Source organism: Scylla paramamosain, chromosome 20, assembly GCF_035594125.1.
Source record: "Scylla paramamosain isolate STU-SP2022 chromosome 20, ASM3559412v1, whole genome shotgun sequence".
Classification (NCBI taxonomy): domain Eukaryota; kingdom Metazoa; phylum Arthropoda; class Malacostraca; order Decapoda; family Portunidae; genus Scylla; species Scylla paramamosain.
The window spans coordinates 15,323,278-15,328,994 of record NC_087170.1 but is presented as its reverse complement, the minus strand read 5'-3'; the positions used below and the strand labels follow the sequence as shown (position 1 = coordinate 15,328,994).

The 5,717-nt window shown below is 45.3% G+C and overlaps 1 protein-coding gene across 3 annotated transcripts in view; it reads right to left on the bottom strand.

The window, feature by feature from the left end:
• The window catches only part of LOC135110434 (epidermal growth factor receptor-like), a 67,953-nt gene extending 66,605 nt beyond the window's left edge, over nucleotides 1-1,348 (bottom strand). The window contains exon 1 of one of the 3 annotated variants that reach the window (XM_064022776.1): nucleotides 833-1,348. The gene's annotated coding sequence lies outside the window, so the exon portion shown is untranslated. The remainder of the gene's footprint in view (nucleotides 1-832) is intronic. The other 2 variants (XM_064022774.1, XM_064022775.1) reach the window with 2 other exon arrangements.
• Between the last annotated feature and the right edge of the window lie 4,369 nt (nucleotides 1,349-5,717).

Sequence of the window (5,717 nt, the reverse complement as noted above, 5' to 3'; positions counted from 1 at the left end):
CAATCACAGCATTATCATAAACAAAAAACAGTGGAACATAAAACATTGTGGCTGAGACAAAGGTGCTTCATCACGGCCCAGGTGTGTCGGCCAGTGAAGCATCGATGCCCTAATCAAACACCTCACTTCACCTGACCTAAGCAAGTGCTGCATACTACGTGTTTGTCTGAAAATACCTTACGCTTTCTTTTCTATTTTTTTTTTTTTTAACTTTTCTCTTGTTTTACTTTACTTAACTTGGTATTTTCTATTGTTATATTAGTTTAAGTTCACTACTGTGTATCACGCGTGTTTGAAATTTTATTGCTTTATACTTTTATTTTAACTTTTTTTTTATCTTATCTTTTACTGTCCATCATTTGCTATTTCCTATTGTTTTATTACTCCAAGTTCAATGTGTATCCTAAACCAATGTAAAAAATAAAAAGTATTGCATAAGTTTATAACGTGACTTTTTTTGGGTGGAACGTTAAATTCAGTTTCTGTTTATTTTTCTGTACTATTAGTTGACTAGATAAAATTGAATGTCAGTGTTTATTTATATAAGAAAAAAGGCCACACTAATCTAACCTTTTAACCTGAATCAAAATCTAGTGGAAAGTAATTAACTTTTTTAGCCACTTAATTGACCTAGATTTGCTTTACTGGTCTGAAAACACTACCTGACAACACTGACACATCCTACATCACTGGCAGGTAACACAAAGAGTCCCTGCAACACATTATTTCTAGCTTTTAGTAACTCAAAACCTTAGTGAGTTTGAAACAGCACCTAACAAAACTAACACTGTATGCAACACTAAATGCAACACAAGTCCCAGCAATACATTACCTCCCGCCGTGGTGGCCTGGCAGCAGATAATCCTTGGGAGCAACACAATCACTTCGCAACACTTTTACACTTTCCAGGGGCAGGAGTGTTGAGCGGGGCGGGGCGGGGCAAGCAGGGGCCAACCTACCTACCCTCGCAACACAAACCCGAGCTTCTCAACACCTTGGCAATAGTGGGGTATTTCTTTCCAGCAGCAATACCCACGCCTCCAGGGCCTCGACGCACACACACGTACGTACACTCGCACACACACGCACACGTACACTCCGCCCCTTGAGCTAACTAGCCAGCCAACACAGAACCTTCACTTCACTGGTCACTCAATGGACAAACGGAGAAGGCTCGCACTGTTCCCTTGAGGAACTCCGTGGCTTGTGTACGATTTTCCCCCCTTAATCTCACGCACGCCACCGTTTCTTGGCGGGGAGACGGACGCGCGCGCAGTCCTCCTTCCACGGCTGCCTCGCCACCTCTGGCCCGCTACAAGCTTCCTTCCAGTCAAGACTCTGCTCTTCTTAGTCCCAGGCAGCGGCTGGCCTCTAGCACCTCACGCTAAATGTCACGCTCGCTGCTCTCACCTTTCCGTCCATCTGCACTTCCCTCCGTGCGTCACAAGCATCACACTAGCTAGTAGTACACTCTGGGGATGTGAGAAGAAGATAGCGATGCTGAGGAAAGCGGTGAGGTCGGCGGAAATCGTGTGAAATGCGATGAAAACCTGGCCCGTCTTGTACCATCGCCCGCGGCACACATAGCGGAGGGGGAAACGGAGTCAAACTAGCTGGTTCATGTCCACTCGGCTAATAGCAAGCGGGGGATGTGGAGGCACTCATTAAAATATCTTAAGGTATGGAGGTGGAGTGTGAACAGGAGTAGGAGGAGGTGGAGGAGAACGAGATGCTGGGAGGAGGGAGAGGGAGCGATCTGACGTCTTCGGGCTGTGGAGGAGGGAGGAAGGGAAGGAGGGAGATAGTGGTGGTGGAGGAGGAGGAGGAGGAGATGAGTGACGTCACGCCACCTAGAAGCTCCCACCAAAACAAAACAGCCTCGAGGGGCGCCCAAGGGGAGGTCAATTTCATATTACAATTGCTGATCACTGGAACACACACACACACACACCCACACACACACACACACACACACACACACACACGTACATTCCCAGGGTCAGCAGTTACCACGAAAACGACTATAAAAGATCGAGAATTCTGTTTTTCTTATATAAAAAAAAAGGAAGAAAAAAAAATACTTTGGTCGTAGATTTGACTGTCAGAGAGAGAGAGAGAGAGAGAGAGAGAGAGAGAGAGAGAGAGAGAGAGAGAGAGAGAGAGAGAGAGAGAGAGAGAGAAACACACGCCATTACATAAACTTGAGTGAGACTGGTGATGATAGTACAAAAAAAAAAAAAGATTATTCCTCTAACAATTCGACAGACCATGTTTTGCATACTATTCTTGTTCTGCATCTCGGTTAAACTTTATTTCCCTCGCCTCTCTTCCCCCTGCCACCTCCTCTGCCTTGTCTATTGGTGGTGGAGTAGCGTGAGGTTATTAGCTTAAAAAAAAGATTTGATACGGTTTGTAATCCTTTGTGATGGTAGAGGAGGAGAGGAGAAGGTAAAGGACACGAATGGGCGTACAGAGGAATATAAAGGAAGAGAAAAGAATAAAAGACGATAGAAAAGAAAAGAGGAATGTTGTGTTATTTCATTACTGTATCTTTGTTAGTATTAAAATTGGTATTAGTGACGGTATGAATAATTAAAATGATCTCTCTCTCTCTCTCTCTCTCTCTCTCTCTCTCTCTCTCTCTCTCTCTCTCTCTCTCTCTCTCTCTCTCTCCCATATCCACCGCCACACCAATAAAGCCTTGTTATCAGCCTCTATCAGATGAGGGGGAGAGAGGGAGAGAGGTATGGAGTGAGAGTGAGGTGAGGAGGGAGAGGAGGGAGAGGAAGATGGGGTGAGAGATAACCAAGGGAGAGATGGAGAGATAGATAGTTTGAGACACAACTTCATAACACCTAAATGGGGGAATGTTTGCCTACTTTCTGTTATCTTCTCTTCCTTCTTCTCTTTCCTCCTTCCTTCCTTCCATCTCCTCATTCTGTCATTTGTTTTCCTTCTGTCTTTTAATCTTTCTCAACTATTATTATTTTTATGCCTTTTCGTGTATTCTCTACCAGGTTTTATTTTTTTTTGCTTATCTACTTTCCTTCTGTCTGTCTACCTGTCTACCTGCCTGTCTCACCCCATCTATTCATTTACCTGTCCATTCCCCATTTCTACCTGGCACACAATAATAAAGTCCTTGTCTCTTTTTTTCATCTCTCTCTCTCTCTCTCTCTCTCTCTCTCTCTCTCTCTCTCTCTCTCTCTCTCTCTCTCTCTCTCTCTCTCTCTCTCTGTCAGTCTGTATGTGTCCACCTGCTTGTCTGTCTTTTTAGTGGCCCTTTACCTGTCTGTTTCATTATCTCTCTCTCTCTCTCTCTCTCTCTCTCTCTCTCTCTCTCTCTCTCTCTCTCTCTCTCTCTCTCTCTCTCTCTCTCTCTCTCTCTCCGTGTTGACCTGCTACAAACAGGTGGGAGGGAAGAGGAGGGAGGGGAGGGCTGTTGTTTACACCCCCTCTCCCCTCATTTACATTTTCTTGTTTACACATGTTCGTTTTCGTTTACATGAAAGTTCCATCCTCCCTCACTTTCAGTTTTCCTCTCTCTCTCAATCTCCGAAAAAAATAATTCTCTCTCTCTCTCTCTCTCTCTCTCTCTCTCTCTCTCTCTCTCTCTCTCTCTCTCTTGTTTAATAATTAATGGTTGGGAGTTTAATCACGCGGTAACATACTTAGGGGCGAAGGTAAGGGAAAGTGCGTTAATGAAGTGCACAGGTAAGGTAAGGTAAGGTAAGGTAAGGCAAGGTAAGGCAAGGTTAGTTGGGTGACTCGGGTCTGGTTAGTGTAAATATCTCTGGCTACATTAGGTTCGAAGGGAAGACGAAGTGGAGGGATGAGTATCAAGATATTGTGGAAAAGATTGGGAAAACTTGAAGAAATGTAAATATTGGAAGAAAAGTTAGCAGATGAAGGGGTCTGATGAAGGAGGGTGACTAAGAGGGACTAACTAAGACGGGACTGGCAAAGGTTGGTGAGGGGGGGCGGTTAAGGAGGAGGCTTCATGAGGGCAGGTGAGGGCCGCGGACAGGTGGGACAGGTGACCACCACTCCTGACGATACCCCTGTTGGGAGGTCATTTACTTACCTGCCTTCCCTCTCCCTCTCTGTTTCACCCTCACCTGTACAACCTTCACCCTGACCCCTGACTCTCTCTCTCTCTCTCTCTCTCTCTCTCTCTCTCTCTCTCTCTCTCTCTCTTGTTTCTGGAAAAGTATTTGTTACGTCACTCTTGTTTAGAAGGAGGAGGAGGAGGAGGAGGAGGAGGAGGAGGAGGAGGAGGAGGAGGAGGAGGAGGAGAAGGAGGAGGGTATGACAAAAAAACGACGAGGATGGGTAATTATGCTTTTCTGTCTGTTTGTTTGTCTGTCTGTCTGTCTGTCTGTCTGTCTATATGTATGTAAGCAAGTCCCAGTTTTTCTTCGGCTTTACTATCATTTTTCTTTAGCATGAGTTTGTTCTTCCTGCCTCTTTCCTCTTCTTATTCTCTTTGCCTGGACTTGTCCACCAACGACGACGACGACGACGCCGCGGCAGCAGAGAAAAGCGAATGGCAGCGCCCCAACAGTCTGGCGCCGGAGGTGTTATTCCTAAACCCGAGTTATGCTTCCGCTGATGTCTACAACCTCGGAGCGCTGGTGAGGGAGGTGCTGCAGTGCCGTCAAAGCGCCCCCGTGCTCCATCCTCTGTGGAAAGTAGTCAAGTTGTGCATGGCGTTCAACCCTGAGCGCCGCTGCCGCCTCACCTGCGTCATGCGAGGCATCACCAGGCTGAAGGAGCGACTGTTGCCCCACCAGCTCGACCAGCCCTTGTTCGGCTCGCGTCGCTCCTCAGGTGCTGAGTGAGCCTGTGATGCGCACACTCCAGCGGCACGCGTGTCCACCACAGCGAGTTTGTTCCACACACGGGGAGTACCAACGTGTGATGAGGGGATTTCAAGGTTTCAATGGTTATTGGGGCGAGAAAGAATTTGATTTAAACAATATGATCAACCTTTTGGTGTGTGCTTTATCTCGAGGGACTGCCGCGTGTAGGACTGGTGGCTTGTTGCAGCTTGCCTTGTGCTTTTATGTGCTTAAGCCACGCCCACACCAAGACACGGTGCTTGCGAATATTTGAGAAACGTTTCATAAAAAAACTTTGGAAACCCTCTCATCCATCCACCCATCCATCTATCCATCCACCCATCCAATCATTCATCCATACGTCTATTCTTCCATTCATCCACTCATCCAACCATCCATCCATCCGTGCATAAAAACTGCTTCTCATATGTTTCTCAAATCTCTCTCAATCATCTCATGTTTCTTGTATGTGTAATTCTACAAAAAGACTAAATATTGCTTCATTATGACAATTCCATTGTGTCTGATCTAAATTTACATCAACTTTATTAATACTTTTCCAGTTGATTTCTTTCAATACATATATGGAGAGAGACAAACACACACACACACACACACACACACACACACACACACACACACACACACACACACACACACACGCCGCTACGTCACTCTTCCTTAGGAGGAGGAGGAGGAGGAGGAAGATGGTATGAAAGAAAAGGAAATTAACGAGAACAATGAAGAAAAGTGAATGATGATGATGATGATAATAATAATAATAATAATAATAATAATAATAAGAAGAAGAAGAAGAAGAAGAAGAAGAAGAAGAAGAAGAAGAAGAAGAAGAAGAAGAAAAAAGAAGAAGAAAAT